This window comes from Microtus oregoni, unplaced genomic scaffold (genome assembly GCF_018167655.1).
Source record: "Microtus oregoni isolate MIOR12 unplaced genomic scaffold, Mior012 000060F_ref0000265, whole genome shotgun sequence".
Lineage (NCBI taxonomy): Eukaryota > Metazoa > Chordata > Mammalia > Rodentia > Cricetidae > Microtus > Microtus oregoni.
In genome coordinates this window covers 10,571,408-10,596,841 of record NW_024543870.1, presented here as the reverse complement: position 1 = coordinate 10,596,841, position 25,434 = coordinate 10,571,408, and the positions used below count along the sequence as shown (strand labels likewise).

Sequence of the window (25,434 nt, the reverse complement as noted above, 5' to 3'; positions counted from 1 at the left end):
AGAATACACAAAGAATGAGAAGCAGAGAATTTGAGAACGAATAGAGGGAAGTGTGGAAGGAGCTGTAGGGATAAAAGAGAGGGGGAATGGTGTAAATACTCATATATGAAATGCTCAAAGCCTAAATAAATTCATTTAAAAAGGAAGATAGAATGAAATGAGAATAAGCAAAATAACAGGATAAAACAATAGGCTAGACCAGAACAATAATAAGATAAAAGTCCACCCCCAAAGCATGTCATTTAGGGTGGGGAGACACTAGGATCATGACCATGGGTGATGTATGCTACAAAGTGTACTTCTTTAGTTAATAAGTAAATCTAGTTGTCTCGAGAAATAAAAACTTACTCTATGTTTTTGGGTACTTGGGGTTAATGGTTAAACCTAAGAGTTACTACCTAAGATAAGCTCTGAGAAGTGTCAAAAGTAAACAGATTTACTGTCTTCTTGGAACTCAAATGGCTAAGACAATGGTGCCACTTCTAGGTGGTGGTATATTAGAGTCTAAGCTGTTGACACATTCTGGTTTCTCAGAATGGCATCTGAACAGACAGTCATCACATTGGAAGGATCATGGCTATTTGGTAAAATTTAAGTGCTTTTTACCAAACCTATCAGGCAGTATGAGGTGGTTCAGCACAGCCATAAGTAATAGAAGTAATGCCTGTTTCCCAGTGTGCTCAGATGTTCTGAAAGTGATCTCTTTACCGCCCCGTAGCTCGTGAGAGCACGCTGTATTGATAGATTAGGTTCAAACTCCCAACAATAGCACAAGAGGGCAAACAAGCCATATGCTTAAATGAAGTGACCATCTTCTTCAGAAACTACCAAACTCTAAGCATTTACACTGACATTACCCCCCACCCCCTGCAAAAAAATATATATGTAAAACTTTCTGTTCTGAGCCTTAGCCCCAAATAAGCAGCATTGATATCAATTTTATTCAGAGGCACATTTCCCTCTGTGGATCACTATAACTAACAAGTATCAGAAACTTGTTATTGATTCAAATTACAACTTTTCTGCTTCCATTGGACTCAGGAGTAATTATTAATACACACATACACAGGTGCACACACACACAGACCTGCACACAATAGGACACACACGTGCATGCACACACACACACACACACACACATGCATGTGCACACACACACACATAAACACAGTTGAAAGCATATATTAACTCAAGGGTTTTTCTTTTTTTTTTTGCCATTTTACAAAACAAAAAAAGAAGTTAAAAACAAAAATAGTCACATCAAGATTGGACAAACCAACATAAGTAAAAAGCCCAAGAGAAGGCACAAGAGTCAGAGAGCCACGCCTTCATACTCAGGAGTCCCATAAAAACACTAGATGGAAAGCCATGACATGTATGCAGAGAACCCGGTGCAGAGGTGTGTCAGCCCTGTGCTTGCTGCTTCAGTCACTGAGTTCATCTGAGCCTTGCTTAGCTGATTTAATGCACCTTGTTATCCAGGTTTCCTCCATCCCCTCTGGCTCTTACACTCTTTCTGTTTCCTCTTCCACAGGATTCCCTGAGCTCTGAGGGGAGGGATTTGATGGGAGACATCTCATTCAGAACTGTGTGTTCCAAGGTCTCTCTCTCTCTCTTTCTGTGGAACGTCTGGCTGTGGCTCTCTGTTTTGTTCCCATCTGATGCAGGAGGAAGCTTCTCTGATGATGGCTGAGTAAAGCTCTGATCTATGGATGCAGCAGAATGTCACTAGGAGTCATTTTATTGTCACTTTTTTTGGGACCAGCAGCATTTGGTTTTACCCTAGGTCTCTGGGATTTCTTGTCTTTGGTTCTTTGTCATCAAGAAGTTTTGGGCATGGGTTCCATCTCGTGCAGTGGTCTTAAGTCAAACAGGGGCAATCAGACACTGGTCAGTGAGATTCAAGGATTTTTCATTACTGGTTACCTAAAAGTCCATCACTGGTTTCCTAGAAGATTCATAAAAAAGTACGACGTACATTTAAAAAACAAAATCAGATGGCTAGAATTCAGACAAATGAATCATACTCATTAAACTTCAAGTGCATAATATTTTCATATAACAATACTTGTGAACTCCCATGAATATTCTAATATGTTGACTGTAAACGAATGAAAAAAATTTCAAATTGGATTATACTGTGAGAGTCAAAGCTATCCCCCTATATTCTCGTCATACACTGGACATCTATGTTTTGACTTAAAGATTCAGAATTCACAGTTCTTGGCAGTCATACTGGGTTAATGCTCTGTAAAGTCCTCTCTAAGATTTGTGTCTCACTTGCAGGTTTTATCTGTCATCAATATCCTATCTAAGCAAACATTACTAGAACCTGGTTTGTCTGAGCATCAAGTTCTTGCCTAACGATTCACGCTTACAGCTCCACCAGTAAACTGTTACCCTGAACTAGGGTCTGGATATCTGCAGATCACTTTCCCCTGCTATGATATTATTTAGCCTTAATGTTTTGATTTTTACCTTAAGAAACTGCAATCATGTTTTCTGTGGCAATGGCCTCTTTCATGTAGTGTTGTGCCTTTTGAGGTCCATTACTCTTATAGGATGTTGTGTGCTATGTTATTTGACCCTACTGCAGTGTTCATTGCATGGATGTATCAGAATGCATCCACCCTTTCTCCTGCTGAGGAATGCAAGAATTGCTTCCATCATTCAACCTTTGCAAGCAAGGAAGTCATAAACAGTTCCCCTATGTAACCCCCACACCTGTCTCTATGAACTTCTTTAGAGAAAAGATTTATAAGACCTGTTTCCAAGCAATTCATAATGCTGACCCAATTTAAATTCCCAACAGTAAATGAGATTTTTATTGCACCATAGACTTTCCAAAACTGAATTGTTGTCTAATTTTGCCAGTCTGGAGGGTGTAATGCAATATCACATTGTGGTTTTGATTTACATCTCTCTGGTCATGAATCACGGTGAATTTGCATGTAAAAAGAATAAAGTTTCCCTTTCAAACATTTGGTTCAAATTAGGTAATTGAAGTAATAGATTTGGAGAAACTGTGACTAATTCACTTTTTGTGGATCATCTGTCTATCTATCCGTCTGTCTGTCTATCTATCTATCTATCTATCTATCTATCTATCTATCTATCTATCTGCCTGTCTTCATGCCTGTCGATCATCTTTCTACTATCTATCATTAGCCTGTATATCATCTATTTTATCTTTCTATACATTTAAATTCTATTAAATATTGAAAGTAAGTTATGGAGCTCACAAATCATGTGAAAATGATGTGTCCCTTTCCCCACTGTAATATTAATATAATGTTAAGACATTATAAAGGGCACCGGAGTTTGTGTCTTTCACACAAGGTATACATTATCCAACTACATAATTGTCTTTATAACTATAGATTGAATTCATCTTATTTATTTCTTCATGGCTTTCATTTCCACTTAGTACGGTTAGGTGTGGGTTTTTTTCTCTTTGGCTTAGTTATTGACTATGGCAACATTTCACGAAAAACGTTTATTTGCTTATGTGCTCATGCTCTATTTCTTTTCAATGTTCTCAAGATTCAGTTCATTTAAATGTCGTTGCCCAGTCAGTTTAGATGTCCTGCTACTGAACAAAACTAGTTGTTTCTTTCATTTTTGCCTAGATATCTTATATTTCCATGAGGTTTGTATAATTTTTATGCTTCTTATTGGATATTCATCTACTTTTACCACATTATTTGATACTATATGTATTAATGTCTGTCTTATACAATGAAACTACATGGCAACTCATACTCTACAATTTTGTTAATATATTCAAGGTGTTTATCAACTGAAAATAACTCCATATTTAATTTTGTGATAGCTGGTTAGTTGGTTTCATGACCTAATTACCCAAGGGCTTAAAATATTCTCCCATGGTCTCTTTGCCTGGGATAAAAAAATTGAAAACTTTTGAATTATTCTGAGTAAGAATACTGATGTCCCTCAGCTGTTTCTATTTCTAGTGGTATTTTCTAACAAGTTGGGAATATACTCAAAATAAACTTCAACTTTGAACCTGTGGAATTCTGTATGGGTGCCAATAAAGTCTGAGGCTGAAGAGATTTTATTTTTTTCAAAAGCATTTTTAGAAAAATCCCATTTCTAGGCTTAGGCAGCTTTGACTCACATCTAAATAAATCTATTTAATATAACCAGATCCTAATAATAGCAATATTACATTACAATTAAATATAGAAATTATGGAAGCAATACGTTTTTAATTGTAGAGTAATATTACGAGGTAATTAAAATGTTTGGTTCACAAAATACTTTATTGCTTTTAATAGTCTTTTATAAATATGAAAGTATGTTTGAATGCTCACATAAGCCTTTGTCTTGACTTCGTAGAAATCCTTAATAATGACTTAAATGACCATTAAGGCATAACAGACGATTAATAGACCATGAGGACAAAATCAGCAAAAGTTTCTCAGATCACAGTGGCCAAATTTGACATCTTTGAAGTTCAGTCCATGTTAATAGGGTGTGAATGCAAAGCAATGATAACTCTATTATGACTTCTTCTTCCTTTCAGCGTTCACTCAACCTGGAAAGATGTATACAGGCCATTCATTTAGTTTATTCAGTAGTAGTAGATCATTAGGACTCTGTGTAAAAAGAGTTCAACTTCCTTTTTGACCCGATAAGTTTCTGGTTCTTCCTTGACTAGGTCTATGACTCCCCCTTGCCTTTTCTATTTCCACTCTGGCAGCACTAACCCTCCACCCATCCCTGGAACCAGCCAGCTCATTCCCGTTCCAGAACTGTGGTTGACCAAGCCCTCACTCTAGGACTGGCCCTTCCCTAGGGCGGTCACAGCAGCCTCCCCTCCCCCTTACGAAGTCACTGCTTCTGTAGCAGCTCCTCAGAGAACTCTCATGGCTCTCTGTCTCCTCCTCAGCTTTCCTTTGTCAGCTGTGTATTTCTTCTTTTTTTAAAAAATTTATTTATTTATTAAAGATTTCTGTCTCTTCCCCGCCACTGCCTCCCATTTCCCTCCCCCTCCCCCAATCAAGTCCCCCTCCCTCGTCAGCCCAAAGAGCAATCAGGGTTCTCTGCCCTGTGGGAAGTCCAAGGACCACCCACCTCCATCCAGGTCTAGTTAGGTGAGCATCCAAACTGCCTAGGCTCCCACAAAGCCAGTACGTGCAGTAGGATCAAAACCCAGTGTCATTGTTCTTGAGTTCTCAGTAGTCCTCATTGTCCGCTATGTTCAGCGAGTCCGGTTTTATCCCAGGCTTTTTCAGACCCAGGCCAGCTGGCCTTGGTGAGTTCCCGATAGAACATCCCCATTGTCTCAGTGTGTGGGTGCACCCCTCGTGGTCCTGAGTTCCTTGCTCGTGCTCTCTCTCCTTCTGCTCTTGATTTGGACCTTGAGATTTCTGTCCGGTGCTCCAATGTGGGTCTCTGTCTCTGTCTCCTTTCATCGCCTGATGAAGGTTAATATTCAGGAGGATGCCTATATGTTTTTCTTTGGGTTCTCCTTCTTATTTTCAGCTGTGTATTTCTTTGTCGCTCTTACTAGCGCAGGGCCTTTGCATGTCTAATTATTGGTAAGCTTTTGCCTTATTAGCCCCAGAAGGCCAGGAACTGTAGTATCTTCATGTTACAGAGCAAAGCTACACTTACACAGACTCCACCTCCTTCTAAGTGCTGAGATCCCATGCTATAGGAAGCTCTGCCTTCATGCTTTGTCCCTCAACAACCCCGTTATAAAGTTATGTTGCCATGCTACAAAGCAAAGCTCATCTTTTTACTTCCAGGCTAGCTTAATGGTAACCTGAATGTGACGGACACATCTCCTCCAAACTTCCCTTTCCAACACACCATTTAAAATTGTAATTTTAGCAGAGACACACACGAGTCTATGTTTTCAATTAAGTTCTGTAAAATCTCACCATCTCCTCAGACTGCTGCCAAATTCACAGGAAGTCTTTTTGTCATCCAGGGCCCTACAATGATACAGTAACATCTTGTGCTACCAACTCTCAAAACTTTGGATGGTCTAACACTCAGATATTGCATATATTTCAACAAGATATTCAAAGTAACATCTTGGATTGCCAATAAAGTCAAGGCTATTAAGAATGCAGTAATTATAGAAACAGAAACTTCACAGAATAGTGTGTAGCTAACCTTTAAATAAAAAGAAACCTTCAGTGGCAACCCAATAAGGTACTAATACAGGTAGAATTCTGCACATATATCAATTCAAAATTATTTTCTCAAGACATGGAGGAGTAGAATTAATTGTGTTACTTTTGACCAGACGGGTAGGGATAGTAAGGTAATTTTGAAGGTCTCCCATCATGTAGTTTATTCTAGTGATTTAATGAGGTAAGCCATGCATATAAATGTATATCACATTACTCTAGAGATGGGTTTAACTGTCATGATATGGCCAGGTTGTTATTCATTTGTACTGTCTTCTCTGTTTTTTTTAACCCACAATCACTGTTACATTATATGCCTGTCACTGGGTGAGGTAAACGTTTCTTACAGTTAGAAAGCAGAGGGTACCTCACTTATAAAGAAAAGAACAAGAAGATAGTGGAATGGTTGTTTCTATATTTTGCATGATTCCAGATGCTATTTTTAGGGACCCCTAGGAAAAAGTGTGAATGTTACTCTGTCAAAGAACAGCAGGGGCCTTGGTGTTTCTAAAAGGACAGACATGTTCAGTCGTTATAGTGCTGTGGCACGTGAAACAATTGTGCATCCGTTGATACGTGTGATAGCCCCTCCCGGCAGTATCTCATTAGATTCCTTACCGTAACTTATGTTCGAGTCGAAAGAGTTTTAATAATTGAATAATGATTTTCCTGCTAAGGTATAGTAACGTGAATGAAAATAAACTGTCCTAAGCTGCGTTCTCTTCAACTCCAAGCTTCGTGAGAAGGTTCCTTTTGTCTGCTTTTAAGCTGTAGGTTTTTAAAAAGAGTCCCCAAGTTACGCCATCAGACCCCAAAATAGACTATCAGTAATAGCTCTTTGTCCTAGTGCCTGTCTTCGGGAACCCGTCATTGTTCCGTCCTTTAATGTGTCAGCTTCCTCTGCACACTTCGTTTCGGGTGACTCACGGCTCCTCGCGGGGAGGTTTCTCTACTTCAAATGCCTACATGTATGTGACAGCTGCCTCTTCTTCCTGGCGTGTTCCAAGTGAGGCTCTGCCAGATCACGTCTTACACCATCCACCTCGCTTCATATAGATAGGGAGGGAAGAATCTATAACAAAGGAATGTTTTTAATAGCAAAGAACTGGCTTTGGCTTGTCAATGTGTGCATCCATCTAATTTGATATTGAAGAGGATTATATAATATTTTAGAATATCATTCCAATGTGCAAGTTGTAGTGTGTACTTAGTAGTTTGGAAGAGCTGCAATGAAAAGGTCAGATTTAAACTGCTATCTCTTTAGTTGCTTTATCTCATAAGACTTATTGAGTGTGGATCAGACTCTCTCTCCTCTCTCTCTCTCTCTCTCTCTCTCTCTCTCTCTCTCTCTGTGTGTGTGTGTGTGTGTGTCTTTGTGTGAGGCTAATTGTGCCTTTGTAGTTATTTTTATTTCTAATAATTAAGTTTAAAGTAAAAATCCATTTAAATTCTAGCAAGAAATAGATTCACCAAATCTTTCCCATGGAGACGAAACGTGTATCTAGAAGTAGCAATAGCCCTCCATTACATCCCTTTGAATCAGTAGCGGTTTAGTTTGGCCTAGAGTTGAGCCAAGGAGAGATGATGTCTGTGCTCAGCTCAGGGTCACTGTTACAGACCATAGCACAATTCTCTAACTCCTCCTGGCTCCTGTGTTCTAAGTCTGTAAGTGAGCGGTTTCTGCTGTAAGGTTCTCAGGTCCACTCCAGCTCTGAGAGTCTGGAGTATCTGATTAGAATACTTTGACCTAGAGAGGACTATCAGAGCTACATCTCTCTCAGCTTTTCTTTGCTTTTAGTCAGTTTACTCAGTAGAGCCATCTTTGGGTGTTCAAAGATGATCTCATTTTTACCTACTCTCTCTCCTCAATTGTAGGTGCCTCTGGCATGTTGCATTAATGTGTAAAGTCCTACTCATGAACTTAGAAATATTGCTTGTATTTCCCCTGGTCAGTAAAGACACATTGACACTCTGTTTCTACTCAAATGAACAAGCCTGTACTTTAAACATTGGAGAAATGTCTAGAACCTCTGAAGAAACAAAGGGTGTATTTATAAAGGGGGCAGAGCGCTTGACTATGGCTTTACAGGAAGTTCCTGCTGTGGCCAAATGCTCTTTACTTTCTCATACTACTATAGATATCTCACAAAGGAAAATCAAGCGCAAATATTTGCAGCTTTTTATGTGCTGGGTCTAAAACCTTCCTGCCAGTGAAAAACAAACCTCGGATGTAAAGAAAAGTAAAGCTTTGGTCCCATCAGTCCGCGGATGGAACTGCCAAACTCTAGCTCCTGGTTTGCATTCCTAAAGGTTGTTTGGAAAGATCCATTTCTTTGCGATCAGAGTGTTTTTATATTCGATTCTATTATTATCATCTGCTCTTCTACCTCCTTTCCTTTTTCCTCTTGGTTTCTGTTTTTGGTTTTTTAGGGACTGGGTTTCTGTGTAGCTTTGGAGCCTGTCCCGGGACTTGCTCTGTAGGGCAGCCTGGTCTCGAACTCACAGAGATCCTCCCCCATCTGCCTCCCGAGTGCTGGGATTAAAGGCCTGCGCCGCCACTGCGCACCTGAATGCTGTTCCTTAAGAGGCTCCATCTTGCTTTATGAGACACAGGATCTTTCAGTAGCCTGAAGTTACCTCCCAAGGGTGATGCTTAGCTGGCCAGCGAACCTCCTTCCCTGGCATTCCAGGCCTATCTTTCTCATATAGGCTCTGGGGATCAAATTCGGGTTATCCTGCTTTGAAGACATGCACTGCACATGTCTACCTGAGCCATCTCCTAGTCCCCAAATGGGTCTTGTTTAAGAAAAAGAATACATATCATCTTTACTCAAGATATGTTTAGATAGATCAGAATTTGTCAAGTTAGCTGACTGAAGGACAGATCATAATCTCTTCATATGCAGACTTATGGCCAATAGCAGGTCTTTTTCAATGCATAAATGGAATTTAATAGAAAAATGAAAAGAACATTTCAAAATGTTCTTTTAGATTTCTTGGAGAATAATAGCTAGCTCTTAACCCCAAGTAGTTGATGAGTTATCACCCTATGAACGGCACATTGGGAAACTTGGCCTGCTAGAAATGTCAGAATCAAAACGTTAGACCAGCCCTAAAGAACAGTGGCTTTCGTTTATGACGTATCTGACCTTTCAGCCACACTCCTAGTTCCTCTTCACACTCCAACACTTTAGTTGTGATGGCCTCCCTTTCATATGCCATTATAACGGTGCTAACTAGATTTAATCAGGAAGAATTAGACTCTCATATATTTAATTGAGTTTATTACTAAGATACTACACAAATGAGAAATGCAGAGTCAGGTCTGGTGGTCCAGGCCTATAACCTTAGCTGCTCTGCTTGGGAGGATGAGGCAGGAGACTTGCAGGCTTAAGGCCCATGTGACTTATTGTGACTCCATCTCAGCATGAAGAAGGAGGAGGAAGAACTGGAGATGGAGTCCTGTGGGAAGACTTGCCCAATGCACACAGAGCCTTAGGTTTATCCCTAGTAAAATCATAACAATACTAGAAAATAGGAGACATTCTGTCTTTTATGTGGTCTAGCAGCTCTACGTCATTCAAAATCTGTAGACATTTGTAATTAGAAATGATTAGGATGGAAATGCTTTACATAGCCATTGTTTATAAGCTAACCATCATTAAATTTTATATCGCTGCTATTTTGTAAATTGACATATATATTTGTATGTATTTGGCATGTAAAATGTGATATCTTGAGGCACATATGCATGGTATAGGACAGCTAAATCCAGTCAATAAGCACGTGAATCCCTTTACATAGTTACCATTTTGTTTATTTTTTTGGTGGGAACACTGCTGGCATTTCTCAAGGATTCCTTATATTGCTGTTAACTACTAACTACGACCACCATGCTATACAAGCAGTGCATCTTTCAAGCTTACTCCTCATCTGTAACTGACTTTGTGCACTTTGACCAATATCTCCGCAATCACCAACTCCATCATCTCCATAAAATCTTTGGGGACCGCAATGTACTGTCCAGGTGTATAAGATCAACTATGTTAAGGTCCACAAGACTGAGGCCATGTGGTGTTTCTCATCCTGGGCCTGGCTTATTTCTCTCAGTATCATGTCCTCTGAGTTCATCAGTTTTTTTCCCCCCAAAAAATTGACTTACACATTTCCTCAGGCTCTCGCCAGATGAAGATGCTTAATTGGGTTCCGTATCCTGGTTATAGACACAGTTGCAGACTTCATGATCCTAAGATATGTGCAGAAGTGTTATAGCTGGGTTCCCCCCTCTTGTGTGTGTGTGTGTAAACATGGGAGTATTAAGATTGAAATCCTGTTTGCACGCCGAGCCTGTGTTCCACCATTGTACCCATTTCCCTTTGTATACATGCTTTATTTAGTGTTGTCTGGTTATTACATAATACCAAACTATTGTGGCTGAGTTTGTCTCAATTGTATTAAGAGTACCTGTGCTAGAGTCTTCTGGGGAGATAGCTCTCACTGGGTAGAAACACTGATGTTGTGCAGGCAAAAGACCCGGGTTCTAATCCCCAGCACCCATACAAAAAGCTAGGTATGTTACCTGAATATTAACCACCCCTTTGTCCAGCATATCATGTTACGTATGTTCTGGGCCACGGGGGCCCATGAGGAAGGAAATTTTCCCACTATGCTTTGAGCATGGCAAAGCTGTATAATTATAGTTGCTTACTGAAGTCAATTAATATTTTTTCTTGAATATGTCTTTATTTTTATTATTTATTTATTAAAAATTTCCACCTCCTTCCCTTCTCCCATTTCTCTCCTCCTCTCCCTCCCCCTCCCTCTTCAGTCCTAAGAGAAGTCAGGGTTTCCTGCCCTGTGGGAAGTCCAAGGCTCTCCCCCCTCCATCCAGGTCTAGGAAGGTGATCATCCAAACAGACTAGGCTCCCAAAAAGCCAGTACATGCAGTAGAATCATAACCCAGTGCCATTGTCATTGACTTCTCAGTCAGCCCTCATTGTCAGCCACATTCAGAGAGTCCGGTTTGATCACATGCTCCATCTGTCCCAGTCCAGCTGGCCTTGGTGAGCTCCCATCAGATCAGTCCCACCATCTCAGTGGGTGGGTGCACCCCTCGCTGTCCTGACTTCCTTGCTCATGTTCTCCCTCCTTCTGCTCTTCATCTGGGCTTTGGGAGCTCAGTCCAGTGCTCCAATGTAGGTCTCTGTCTCTATCTCAGTCCAGTGCTCCAATGTAGGTCTCTGTCTCTGTCTCTATCTCCATCCATCGCCAGATGAAGATTCTATGATGATATGCAAGATATTCATCAGTGTGGCTATGGGAGAAGGCAAGTTCAGGCTCCCTCTCCTCTGCTGCCCAAGGACCTAGCTGAGGACATCTCCTTGGACACCTGGGAACCCCTCTAGAGCCAAGTCTCTTGCCAACCCTAAAATGGCTCCCTTAATTAAGATATCTTCTTCCCTGCTCCCATATCTACCCTTCCTCTATCTAAACCATCCCATTCCCCCAAGCTCTCCCCAATCCTCCCCTTCTCCCTTCTCTCTCCTCCCTTCCCTTCCCCCTGCCCCCCCCCCACAATTAATATTTTTTTTACTAACAAGTTTTCTGGATTTCTTCATTAGTCAGCTGTTTTACATAACAGTCACTTTAAATCACAACAATCGTAATGTTGTTCTTCCCTCAGTCAGGAAACTTTATAATCTTAGCTAAAACGTGGTATTTGCCTCTGCGAGGACCCTTCTTGGTTTAGTCAAACCTTTATCCCACATCTCCAAGTCTTCCAACACCTCTATGCTTTCCATGAATCCCATCAGCTCCTTCTCTTCTTTTTCAATGACCATTGTTACAAAAGGAGGGAGCAGATGGGACGTGATTGCTTGTTTCTGTACACCAGAACTGCTACCCTGCCCTGCTCTGTCCCAGTTTTAAAAGCTGGTCAGCTCATCCTTCCCAGTGCTGCTTGGCATCCCCTTTCCTCCAGTCTTCGGAGAAATCAAAATGTCTTTTGTCTGGTCAAACTCTCTCATCCAAATACATCCTTGTTATTGCTGTAAAGCGTTGATGTCAGCTTTATCTAAAAATAAAACTGCACTCCACAGGTCTTCCCACACCTACCACTAAGCTTCTCCTTTTCAAAAGCCACTCCATCCGAAGGCTTCTTCATTCTTGTTTCCTTCCCTCACACAGGGCTCCCCTGCCTAAACCCAACTGTTTCTTCTTACCGGAAACAGATGTCTGCAGGTGTTGCAGAACACAGACCAGAGTCTTTGGCAAGTTACTGAAACCTGAGCTCAGTGTGTTCTTTAGGGCTCTACCTGCCTTCCAGGCCATCTCGCAGGTCCTCTCCTTTGCCCGCTGCCCCCATCCCCCTTCTGATCGAAGCTATTTGCTTTTGTGTTGCTCAGCTGCCCTTCAACTACAGATGTCTAGTGAAATACCACTTCCTCCGGGAAATCATCCCTCGAGCCACCGTATGAGGTCATCTCCTTCCTTCGTAGGACTTATCTTCATCGGCAACTTTAGATGTGTGCAAATGTTTAACTCCTGTCTCCGCAGAGTAACTTATAAGAAGCTTCATCTCATCTCTTTACTCATACCCAGTCCTCTCTCAGGTGCCCACTGGTACTTGTTGCGTGAATATAACCAAACGTCAGCGGAATATAGAGCCTCATGGGATAGCGTGTGCATTCTACACTGGAGCATTGCTGTGCTGCTGTCTGCAGCGTGCCGACAGTCACTCAAATTGTGTGACTTTAAAGTCAAATATTGCTGCCAAATCTCTTTTGCTTAAAGTTACTTAAGCTTCTTAGCACTTGTGACAAATGTCAAAAAAAAATATGTATTTTGTCATAGATGCTAGATCCCCGCATCTCCTTCGTTGGCCCAGAGAGACAACTTTACTCCCCAGCAAGGTTATTTCCCAAGTCAAAACAAGCAAGCCTTGGAAGCTGGCTCAAAGGAGGGAGGAAAAGAGTACTTATTTTGGAAACACTTTCCCAGGGAGATCAATTATTTGACAAACAGGGTCAGTTAAAGGCATTCACATGTAAAATATCTCTTCAGGAAACCACTCAGAGCCTGGTGACAGTCTGAGGAGAAAGAAAGCCCTGGGAGGAAGAGAAAAGACTTTGCACCTTTGAGCAGGAAGAGTTTCTGGCCTTTTCTGTGCTCTAAGTCACTTACTTACAAATCCTGTAAACGAGATTGCCACTTCTTTATAACAGATACATTCAATACTTCCACAAAACAGCTTTAATCACTATCTGGACTAGAGAAGAGAAAATGGGATAAAAATGATAAGAGAAAAACTGCTGTGTTTTTCCTTGGTCTTTGGAGTCTTCTGCTATTATAGGGATGTAATTATCTCCTTCAACTGTGTGGTGATTACATTACTTCATTTCTTTTACTAAAAGGTTACTGGTTGCTTTCTAAATGGCAAAAATTTATATATGCATGTCAATAACATAATAAAAAAACCTGGATTATTCCAAGAGTTAAAACGAAATCTGTTGTAGAAAGAAGCTTGCTTTGTTTTTCTGTACAGAAGAGAATTGTAGCTCGAGGTATATTCACTGCCCATGTTTATTACCGTGGTGAAAGTATGGTCTTCAGTGGTGATTTTTGGTGAGTGAGGGTAATGTTCTCTCCCTTTCTCTCTTTCCCTTTCTGTTGTATTTTTGATACACTTAAGAGTGCTCTAAGTAATCTTAAAATATAATGTCAGTGTTTTTCAAAGCATTTATTAAGGCACTGGGGAGATAAAATTAGTGGTAGCTATAAAACAAAATAAAAAAAATCAGTTATCTATCTATCTATCTATCTATCTATCATCTATCTACAAGCAGAGGATGTTATATATTAAATTGTAATTTTTCTCTCCTATAAACTCCAATGTAAATAACGATTAAAAATGTTCTTTGTTTTCAGTTTGAACTTTAATACTTAATGTATATGCATATACATAAACACTGCTTATAATAATGTGACTATTATTAGATTTTTACTTAGAACAATATAATTGAGAAGGGTTAATGATCATTAACAATCTGGTACCATAACATTATTTCAATTAAAGAGGAAAAAAATGAGTCCACCAGGTGAAAGATGGTGCCACACAGTGACTGTACAGTTGTCCACACACCGACTACACAGTTGTCTATACATTGACTACACAGTTGTCCACACACCGACTACACAGTTGTCCACACACACTGACTACACAGTTGTCTACACACACTGACTACACAGTTGTCTACACACCGACTACACAGTTGTCTACACACACTGACTACACAGTTGTCTACACACACTGACTACACAGTTGTCTACACACCGACTACACAGTTGTCTACACACACCGACTACACAGTTGTCTACACACCGACTACACAGTTGTCTACACACCGACTACACAGTTGTCTACACACCGACTACACAGTTGTCTACACACACTGACTACACAGTTGTCTACACATTGACTACACAGTTGTCTACACACACCGACTACACAGTTGTCTACACATTGACTACACAGTTGTCTACACACACTGACTACACAGTTGTCTACACATTGACTACACAGTTGTCTACACACACTGACTACACAGTTGTCTACACATTGACTACACAGTTGTCTACACACACTGACTACACAGTTGTCTACACACCGACTACACAGTTGTCTACACACACTGACTACACAGTTGTCTACACATTGACTACACAGTTGTCTACACACACCGACTACACAGTTGTCTACACATTGACTACACAGTTGTCCACACACCGACTACACAGTTGTCTACACACCGACTACACAGTTGTCTACACACACTGTCTATACATATGATGTTATTGTCCTGTAACAGAAGCTAAGACAGCACACAAAGATAGGATCTTTAGGAAATCATTTGTGCCCTGCTCAAAACGTCTTAGACCCACAGCTCTGTGTTCTAGACGCCATTCTGTCTCCACTGTCATCCCTGGGTTTGGTTAAAATTAGAACCTGGGTTTCTTCATATGCAATTTAATGTTTGTTTTAATTTCTTTGCTCACAACTTTTATGCTAACTTTTATGTGTTTATGCTAACTACAGCTGTACTGTCAAAGCCCCACATATTATACTCGACTTTATTTCAGATCTCAGTCCTTACTTGGTGCCCAATGATTAATTTTCTATTTTTTATTTTAAAATTGTATTTTCTGCTATAATATGAAGGTCGATATTAGTACAAGTGATAGTGAAAATGTACTACTAAAATTTGAATGTGCACTACAGGTGAATTAATAGAGATCACTCATTAAAATTTTCATCCCCTTCCCATTTGATAGCCATTATTTATTTAATTTTTATTTTTCTTTGTATTGAAAGTAGATTTTTTCTTGCATAATATATGGTTTCTCCTCCCTCTACTCCTCCCAGTTCCTCCCTACCTCCCTTCCCGTTTGGATCCACCCCCTTTCTGTCTCTCAGAAAACAAACATGTTTCCATGATTTATATGTCTATTAAGTTTTTATGTTCTTCAAAGTTATGAGAAAATAATTTCTTCAGCAAGTTTATTGATTTTCTTTTTTAATTTTAAAACATAAAAGTGAAACATTTTAGTAAGTTATGTATATGTGTAAAACACCCAGCAAATATACCATAAAAGTCAGCAAAGTGCATCCCTTTTCAAATAGTTTTTTCAAATAGTTTTTCTAGTTCCAATGGTAGCACAGCAATATTTACAGATTTGAAAACAGTAGATTGAAAACCGATAAATTAACTGTGAATAAAGCTTAGGTTCCCAGCGTTTCTTTGTGTTCCAGAGTTCTGCTTTTTCCTTCTCCTTGGTGGTTCCTTACATCTTCCAAAATCAGAACCCTCCAAGATTTTTCTTGACAGGACTTTCCCACAGATAATGTGTTTGAAACATGAATTGATTATTGTTTTATTATGTTTTCCTACACATTTTTTATAGATTAATCAAACATACACTATATATTATAGAACAAGAAAGTATCTGAAACATTCTGGGACTTAAAAAACCATTTAAAAGGACAGATGAAGGGATGGTTTTTCCTATCAACAGGTTCCCTCTGCCCTGTACATTAGTGGAGTCTGTGATAAGGTTTCACAAGACTCAAACGAGGTGACTAAATACTCTCTGCTTCACAGCCACTCAACGACACTAATTTCTAGGAGCACATAGAGCATCAGAATATGTAAAATGATGAAAACACGCACGCATACACATTCACACACACCACATGCTACACACACATACACGTTTCCCCGTGTACTGATACATGTAGACCTTAAATAGTACAAGTAAGAACATAAAAAACAAAAGGCCAAGTTATTCCCAAGTTCTCAACCTCAAAGGACATTCTTTTACACATAAGTGTTACAGCCCCCCCTTGAACCTTGCATCCAACTTGCGTCTCTTTCCGCCAGCCTCTCTGGAACTAAGAACCCCCTTCTTTGTTTGCAGACCACCACATCTGACACCCCCGGTTCACTGGTGCTCCTCTTTAACTAGGAACTGTTGAAACTAACAAAATAAGAGTTGATAGTGCAGACTCAGGGGCTCCTGTAAGCAAAGCGTGGAAGACGCCCTCTCCTTAATAATGCTATCCTCAGGCAGAAAGAGAGGTGAGACAGACAGACACATGGCATTGTTATTCATTACTGCTCTTAAAGGAGAGGAAAAACACATGACAAAGTCAGAAGCAGCAGGGTTATGCACACACAGCCAAGTCATTTGATTAGAAGCAAATGGCGGAGACACAATTCTCTTCCTCATTCATTCTTGAATGCCTTAAATCCCACTAGCGTCAGGAGCCCACAGCGTTTACTTTACAAAAAGCTGTGGAGAGTGGGCACTGTTAAATATTCATATATAATTTGACTCAAGTTTTGTAACGGTGACCAGTTACAGAGTGATCCCAGACGCGTCGTTTCAGCTCTGGGGAGAGACCACCACTGCGCAGGCAGCGTTTCCCCGGCACTGTGCTCAGTTGGTGATTGGGGATCTTAGCACCTGCGATCCCTCACGGGCCTTAGGAAGCACATGCTATTCCCATCTTACAACTGCAGACGCCTGGAGGAAGGCTCAGGACTGGCGGCTGCGGGTGTCCAGGACGCTAGGCCTTCTACAGGCAATCAGTACCCTCGGCCACCCGGAGGCTCATTTCTAGGGTTTGCCTCCTGTGGTCCACCCCCTGAAACTTCTAGTGTTATTTTTAAGTGTTTGTTTGTTTTTTTTTAAATGCCAAATTGCCATGCCGTTTGGATAATCATTTGGGCTCCTGCCCCCCAAACACCTCACCGAGTTTTCCAGCCGCGGGCACCACTAAAACATGGGTTAGATAGTGTTTATCTTTTGCTCCTTTCCATCTATTTCCTTTTGAGATTGCCATTGTTTTGTAGCGCAGATAGACTCCTGTCAAGGAAACCGTGTGCGAGGAAGACAGACACGTAGCTGGTGACGCGGGCTGCATCGCAGTCAGAGAAACGTGTCAACCGAGGCAGCAGGGTCATTTCGAAACAGCCGAGTCAGATTCAGTATATCCTGGCTGTTCACTCGCTGTTCAGAAACAACAAGAGACATTTAAAAAGGGAAAAGTGAAGGAGAGAGCCTTATCAGGGATGTCCAGAAGCACTCCGCACCTCAAAACCAATTCCGTAGATTTAGAGAAGATGTGTTTTCCAGACCGCTCTTTACCTGAGTGCCCGCTCAGACTTAAGGTACTGAGTTCATAAAGAGGGGCATCCTTTTCTTTTTCTTTTAGGATATATAAATGTTTACAAGCAAGTTTTATTTTCTGTTCTGTTTTTTTTTTTCCTCTTGTAGAACTCTGCTTGGGTGTGCAGACTTTCCCCCAGGTGGCTTGTCTGAAAGTGTGACTGTCGGGAAGGTGCGCGCCTTTCTTCGCGACAGTTTTTATTTTGTTTAGAACGCACCATGGGAAGATTCCCAGGGTGGGGGCGGGGAGGGGGGGCTGCGAGGTTAGGAAACATTTCTTTGTTGTTAAGGCTTATTAAAACCTGTCAAGTGTGACAGGGCTTTTTTTTTTTTTTTCCTTTAACACATCCTGGTCCACTTAGAGTTGAGAGTCAGAAAAAGTGCTTGGCACAACGATTTAGCAGGAAAGAAAGCTATTTTAAAAGTCTTTTGGGAACATGTTTGTGCAACAGGAAAAAACATACAATTGGGTTGATAATAGCAGCGCGTAAAGGTTAGAGCCGCTGGAATGGGTTTGCCATCTTTTTCACAGGGAACGCGTTGTCCTTCGGCGGCGGCTCACACTTAAGCCCGGCTTATTTCGGCAAGGAGCCCCTTCCTGCAGACTTCTTTTACACTGGAAAGTCTATTTTTAAATCACAACCCAGACACAGTCCCAAGAGTTGATAATTAAATTAAGCAGTGTTTGGGATATGCGAGATTACAGCTGCTCCCAGGGAAACCCTGCCCGCCCATGCCTGACCGTCACATGCAGGTGTCCACTGGTGAATTCCCCTGAGCCGCTCAAGTTCCTCACTGTCCCCTGTCTCCATCACATGGCCTGGCTCACTCCTGCATCCTTGCCTTTGTGTTTCTAGGTCTTCATCCCTAGAAAGCTGGGCTCTTCATCCTCCGCTCATATACATCCTCGATGACTTGAAATTCATTCGACACTAATGTTTGCTTGTTTTGGGGAACAGGGAGGTTGGTTTTTCGAGATAGGGTTTCTCTGTAGCTTTGGAGCATATCCTGGTACTCACTCTGTAGAACAGGCTGGCCTTGAACTCACAGAGATCCGCCGCTTCTGCCTCCAGAATGCTGGGATTAAAGGCGTGCGCCACCACCACCTTAGACACTAATGTTTGCAAAAGTGATCAAAACTAATTTGCACACACATTATCATAGTATATAGTTTTGTTCCTTCATACTAAAGACAGCTCATTCCAGACCAAATGTCTAGGACATGATGGGGTGTGTGTGTGTGCCCATTTCAAGGTTTTCTTTCACAGATCTCTACAGTCATGAAGACAAGGCTTCTGGAGTCATAAAATGTCTCAGCTGGGCTCAGGATCCCCCGTTCCCCAAACCAACACTTTTCTCAATTGTCCCTGAATCAGCCATTGATTCCTATCCCAAAACCCAATATCCATTTCTGGGAATGATCTATACTTTTAAGTTACTAAGTCCTCAGATCACCCAAAATGAAAGTTTTCTAATATCACAGGCATTTAAATATGTTTTTCTGTGTCTTGATCACAGTGAGCTGTTGAAACCAATCAACATGGGCTGAGTTCTAGAAGTCATGAAACTGAAACCTAGCTCCCTGTCTGGGTTATTAATGAAGATGCCCTCTCTGGTTATTCTCATATTATGTCATTGATGGCACGCAAAGTTCCAGCTGTGCATGTGTACACACATACATGTACACACAATGCACCCCCCTCCTTTTCCCCTTTGTAGTCAATCCCTTGGTGAGACTCTACTCTCACGGCTCCATCTAAACTTACCACCTCCAAATGTTCCATTTCCAAAAATGACCACTTTGAAAATTAGCATTGATGTGAACCCTGGGGTGGTGGAGAGAGGCATAAACCTTCTACCTGGACTTTCGTCTCTTTCCAATCCCATCTCGTTTGTTCACGTGATAGTTTACCCAGCTCACTTGCTTAGAGTGCTTTGCTGTAGACTTCCAATATGAATCATTCTCTTCAACAGTGTGCTTTTTTCTCTTTGAATTAATCCTTCTGATTTCCGGAAGGAAATTCTGTCATGCATTTTTAATTTTTTGAGAATTTCATATGTAAGTGCCATATTGACACCATTTCCAGCCTTTCATTTTTCACCAATACTTCCCTATGACCACCCCTCAAATTTATGACCTCTTCTTTATTTTTGGTAAACGCATCCCTCTCCCCTCACACTACTGATCCCATTTAGTGTCGCTTGTGTGTACATGTTTTTAAGACTGAACTGTTGGGACTAAATAAAACTAGATAATCCAGCAGAGGGCTCATTCTTGGAGGAAAGTGATTGACCCTCTCTCTCTGTCTCTGTCTCTGTCTCTGTCTCTCTCCCTGTCTCTGTCTCTGTCTCTCTGTCTCTCTCCCTGTCCCTGTCTCTGTCTCTGTCTCTCTCTCTCTCTTGTCATGATTGTTCTTCATCTAGGACTAGGCCATCACTCTTCAGATCCATTGAATTTAAGTGCTAGCTGTGTGACCCAAGCTAGTGGGAGTTCACTGATTCCAGACTGACAGCTGGGGGACCTGTATGGAACCTAACTAGGCCCTCTGAATGTGGGTGACAGTTGTGTGGCTTGGGCAGTTTGTGGGATATCCAGTATTTATTCCTAGTGAATGAACTGGCTCTTTGGAGCCCATTCCCTTGCTCTGCCTAGCTACTGTGGGGAGGGCCTTGGTCTTGCCTCAAGTGGTGGTGACAGACTTTGTTCACTCTCCATGGGAGGGCTCACCCTCTCTGAGGAGTGGGTGGGGGATGGGGTGGAGGGAAGAAGGGGGGAGCAGGAGGAGGGAAGGGAGAGGGAACTGGGATTGGTATGCAAAATAAAAAAGATTGTTAAAAAAATAAAAGTGTTAGCTATGAATTACTAGCAGGGCATAGAATATACTAGGCAGGGGATGATAAATTCTTAAATCTTTTTTTTTTTGTAGAAAATATTTACCTTTACTTTGGTAAAAGAAATCCTTAAGTATCTAGATCATGTGACTGGAAGACATGTTGTGTGCCATTTTGTAGGTATTTTGTGCTATTTCAACCACATGGTGAAGAGTGAAGCTTGCTTAGTCTAAAATTAGTGAACTTTCTCCTCTACAACTTTCCTCAAAGCATTTACAAACCAAACCAAAACTTAAAGTCAAAAGTGTGTGGTCACCCAATGAGGGATTTCAGAACTGTAACTGACGTTAAATATGGCTGGAGTCAAAGGCTCTGATGACGTCATTGACTTCTCGACAGTGGTAGGTTACACATGGTAAAAGGATGCATAAGAGAATACCTTGACATGGTACCCTACCTGCCCTTTAGCTACAGTAAGAAGATGTGCTCTTCCAACGACCCTTCCAGAAGGGAGGATCCTGACTCTATCTCCATGGCTCATTCAGCCTAAATCAGAGGGTTCGTTAGCCTGATCAGTGTTGAGTCACGTCTTACTTCTACTAATTCTTTCCACATTAGATGTAGAGAGAGTGCTGCATTTTTTTTTTTAAATGGCTCCCTCCCACCTTTTACTAATTGGGCTGATATTGGCCACTTGCCTTTTCAAATAAAAAGAGTGTGACCAAAATGACCGGAAAATGGCTAATTATGCCCACAATGGGGAAATTATCCCCATGAGTAAATACTCCAAAGTATAAAATGAAATCCCAAACACGATCACAAAGGAATCTCTCTTAATAGTTATTCAGCCATCCAGCCGGAATACTCATTAGATAAGCAAGTCAGCACAGAGCCGCTGAGCTTCTTTGGCGTGTATCCTAACAATGTTAGTGAAGGCCCTTCCACCGCCTTGAAGTCAGATTAGAAGGCTTCATGTAGCCATCTTTAAAAAAAAACTTAGAATGTTATTTTTTTTATGATGCCACAATATACAAAAATTTTGCTAGAGCTTTTGTTCCTACAAGCTCACTATTATTCATCCAAATGATTCATTTTCATTGTCAGAGTCAAACTCTTAGACTATTAGTAGTTGGAGACCCAAGGAAAATATTCCTAAGATAATAAAAACAGACCAGAAACAGTGTTAGGAGATTGGTGTTAAGATGTTAGGGTTGTAGGTCTTTAAAATGGTTTATTTACTTATCTTCTATTTATTTGCATGTATGTATGTCTGTGTGAGTATATGTTTGGGGAACAACATGGTACCTAAAAGGGGGGAGAGTGAGATATATTCACACACGTGTAGAGATATCAGTGATTGTATGAACAGAACCTGTGAAGCTGTGTTCACGGTAATCTAACAAATCGATATGGATGTCTTTGTGTCTTTGTGATGCCAGCAGGGCATAAGTCAGAGCTGCCAGGCTCTGTGGCTCATCAACTCACCAATCCCAGGAAACCTGAGAGCTCCCCAGCCCCAGACGAAACTTGTTACTTAGTGATGAATTTCACTTTGCTATCGTTTTACATTCCTTAACCAGGCATCCTAATACGTTATTATCACTGTGCTAAGAGCTCAGAAAACTACACGGACACGTACCTCTCTTTAATATAAATGCAGGTATCCCTCTTACCCCCCCCCCAGAAAATTGCTTTTTTCTGTTTCTTTAAATTGATTCTGGATGATAATTGAAGTTTCAGAAAACCATACCCATTGTTTTAAAATAGAATGATTGAAAGTACTTCTAAATCACATAAAAATATAAATATAGAGAAGTCTACTAAAGTTATAAATATCTTAGAAAAATATGTTAACAAACCAATGAAGAAAGAAAAATGTGAGTGCTAATATTCAAAGTCATTTTCTTTGTTTATTTGTTTTTATGAGACAGGGTCTCTCTGTATAGCTCTGCCTGGATTCAAATTCTCCTTGCTACTGTGGCTGGCCTTGAACTCACAGAAACCTGCCTGCCTCTGCCTCCAGAGTCCTGGGATTAAAGGTGTGCACCACCAGGCCTGGCAACATTTTTCTTGAAAATATAACCACTTTGAAAATTATTTGCTTGCAGTAAATATGTACATTTCTAGGCCAACTGTGTTCTTATTATATAATCTATTCTTTATATTGAAAATTACATTCAGGGACTAAGCTGTCCTATGGTAACTCAAACATAAGCAAAGAATCTAAATATCAGGATAAAGACTCTCCTTCCCAGTCTCATTTCTGTAGTTCATTAAAAATTAGAATAGCTTAAGAATATATAATTTTAGTAGAGGTATTACTTAGAAAATTTCAGTTTGTTATGGGAATAATTTTGTCTTGTTAGCATCATTACATTATGTTAAATCAATCCATATTTTAGGTCATGACCCTTGTAATTAAGAAGTTATTGAAGACAATGTCGAGTGTGGGCCAGGAGAAGATGTGATTAGAGTCTGGAGACGACCGTGTGTGTGAGTATTTGTAAATAAGGTTTTCCCCGGGCGAAATGCCACTAACAACTAGCAGCACACTAGTTACTAGACTGCAGAAACCTGGGTTCGTGTTTACAGTCTAGTGCCCTGTGTTTTAAGGCGTGAGAATCATACAGTCCTTCCTGATTTTCAGGTATACTCTTCAGATCTGAAAGAGCACGTCCAGGGTAGCTGATTGATAGAATAGAAACAATATTCAGAAGATTGCTTATGATTGAAAAAGAACAGCCACAGCTAGCTAGGTGAGTCAGCAGGGACAAATAGAGGAGCAAACTCAACCTGACAGCTGATGGAGTCTCAATCATGTCATAAGAAATCCCACACAACATGGCGTCATGTGGAAAAGGGATTCTAATTTTATTCTGAAAATGGTTATAGAATGAACGTCATGCCGTGTTTTCTAACAGAATTTAATCTAAAATTCAATGGCAAATATCTACTTATCTACTGAAGACTTTTTTTTTTTTTGAGGCAGGGTTTTTCTATGTAGCCTGGGAGCCTATCCTGGAACTTACTCTGGAGACCAGGCTGGCCTCGAACTCACAGAGATCCACCTGTCTCTGCCTCCCAAGTGCTGGGATTAAAGATGTGCACCATCACCACCTGGCAGTTTTTTATTTTCCGTGAGAAATCAACACTACATTTAAGTGTGTATTGTGTCTGGTGGCTGTCTCATGATAACCCAGATGTTTAAGATTAGTCTGTTAGAGTATATTACTAGGACGTCAGCTTTAGGAATTTCAGCCCAGCAGAGGCTGTCTCAGTATGCAGCTGGCAGATGATGTGTGAGAGGCCCTTTCACCAGCACAGAACACAATCAAGCATTAGAAATACAGTAATATTATTAATAATGCTCACCCCATAGCGTTATTTCAATGATGTAGATGGCTTTAAGAATATTCTTATATTCCTGACTTAAAAGAATTAATCGCTATATTTACCACTTTTCTTATTGTTTTAACAAAATATCTGTCAGGAAACAATATTAAAGGAAGAGGGTTAATTTTTGCCCATAATCGGAAGGTTTAGTCTATTTTGTCAAGGAAGCAATGACAGTAGGGGTTTGAACTCTGGTCGCTTTGTGTCCACAGCCAAGAAGCAGACAGCAGAGGATCCTCCCGTTTGGCCTGCAGACAGACAGCAGTGGATGCTCCCGTTTGGCCTGCTTGTCTTTTTGTATTTAGCTCATGATCCCAGGCCACAGAATTCTGCTCCCCACAGTTATTAACCCATCCAGTAGTTCCCCACAGTCATACGCACAGGCTGACTTAAAACAATTATTTATTTATTTTACATCCAGGCTGCAGTTTCCCCTCCCTCCTCTCTTCCCTGTCCTCCCCCCACATCCCCCCCACACTGTTTTTACTCCCAATCCACTCCTCCTCCATTTCCAGTTAGGAAAGGGTAGGTCTCCCATGAGTATCAACAGAACACGGGCACATCAAGTTGCAGTAAGACCAAGCACCTCCTTATGTATTAAGGCTGGGCAAGGAGACCCAGTATGAGGAGTAGGGTCCCCAAAGCCTGTATATGAGTCATGAAGGCCCTGTTCCCACTCTTAGGTTTCCCATCAGAGGACCAACCCACAAACTTGTGACCTCCATGCAGAGTGCCTAGGTCAGTCCCGACTTGTGCTTTAGTCCTCAGAGGCTAATTTAATGTGGATAATTCTTCACAGGTGTGCCTGGAGGATTGTCTTCCTGCGGATTCAAAACCTGTCCTTTGATAATTAGTATTAACATAAATTTAATCACAATTTTCTACAGTGAAAAATTAAGATTTGAAACCTTTCTTTTTTTCATCTCCTCCTCCTTTCTCTTCCTCCTCTTCCTCCTCCTCCTCCTGATAGAGTTTCTCTATGTAACAGTCCTGGCTGTCCTGGAACTCACTCTGAGATCCACCTGCCTCTGTATACCAAGTGAACCTTTTGGCTTGAAACTTCATTTTTATGTTGTTTGAATGTTAATTCTCAAGAAATTGGCCTGGGAATAATTTCCTTACTTAATTTAAAGTTAGGAAATTGCAGATAATGATGTATATATAATAAAATATAAAAGATAATTGTGTAAAGCTGATTCTGTTTGTAGTTAAATAATTTGTTTAAATTTTAGTAAAGGCAAGAAGCAAGATACTTTCCAATCACACAAAAATACTTCTACAAAATATTTTATTATTTGTAAATCAAATTAAACTAGAG

The 25,434-nt window shown here is 40.7% G+C and overlaps 1 protein-coding gene across 1 annotated transcript in view; it reads left to right on the top strand.

The window, feature by feature from the left end:
• The window catches only part of Calcrl (calcitonin receptor like receptor), a 71,715-nt gene that overhangs the window by 11,213 nt on the left and 35,068 nt on the right, over positions 1 to 25,434 (top strand). The window contains exon 2 of the mRNA XM_041639843.1: positions 23,126 to 23,216. The gene's annotated coding sequence lies outside the window, so the exon portion shown is untranslated. The remainder of the gene's footprint in view (positions 1 to 23,125; positions 23,217 to 25,434) is intronic.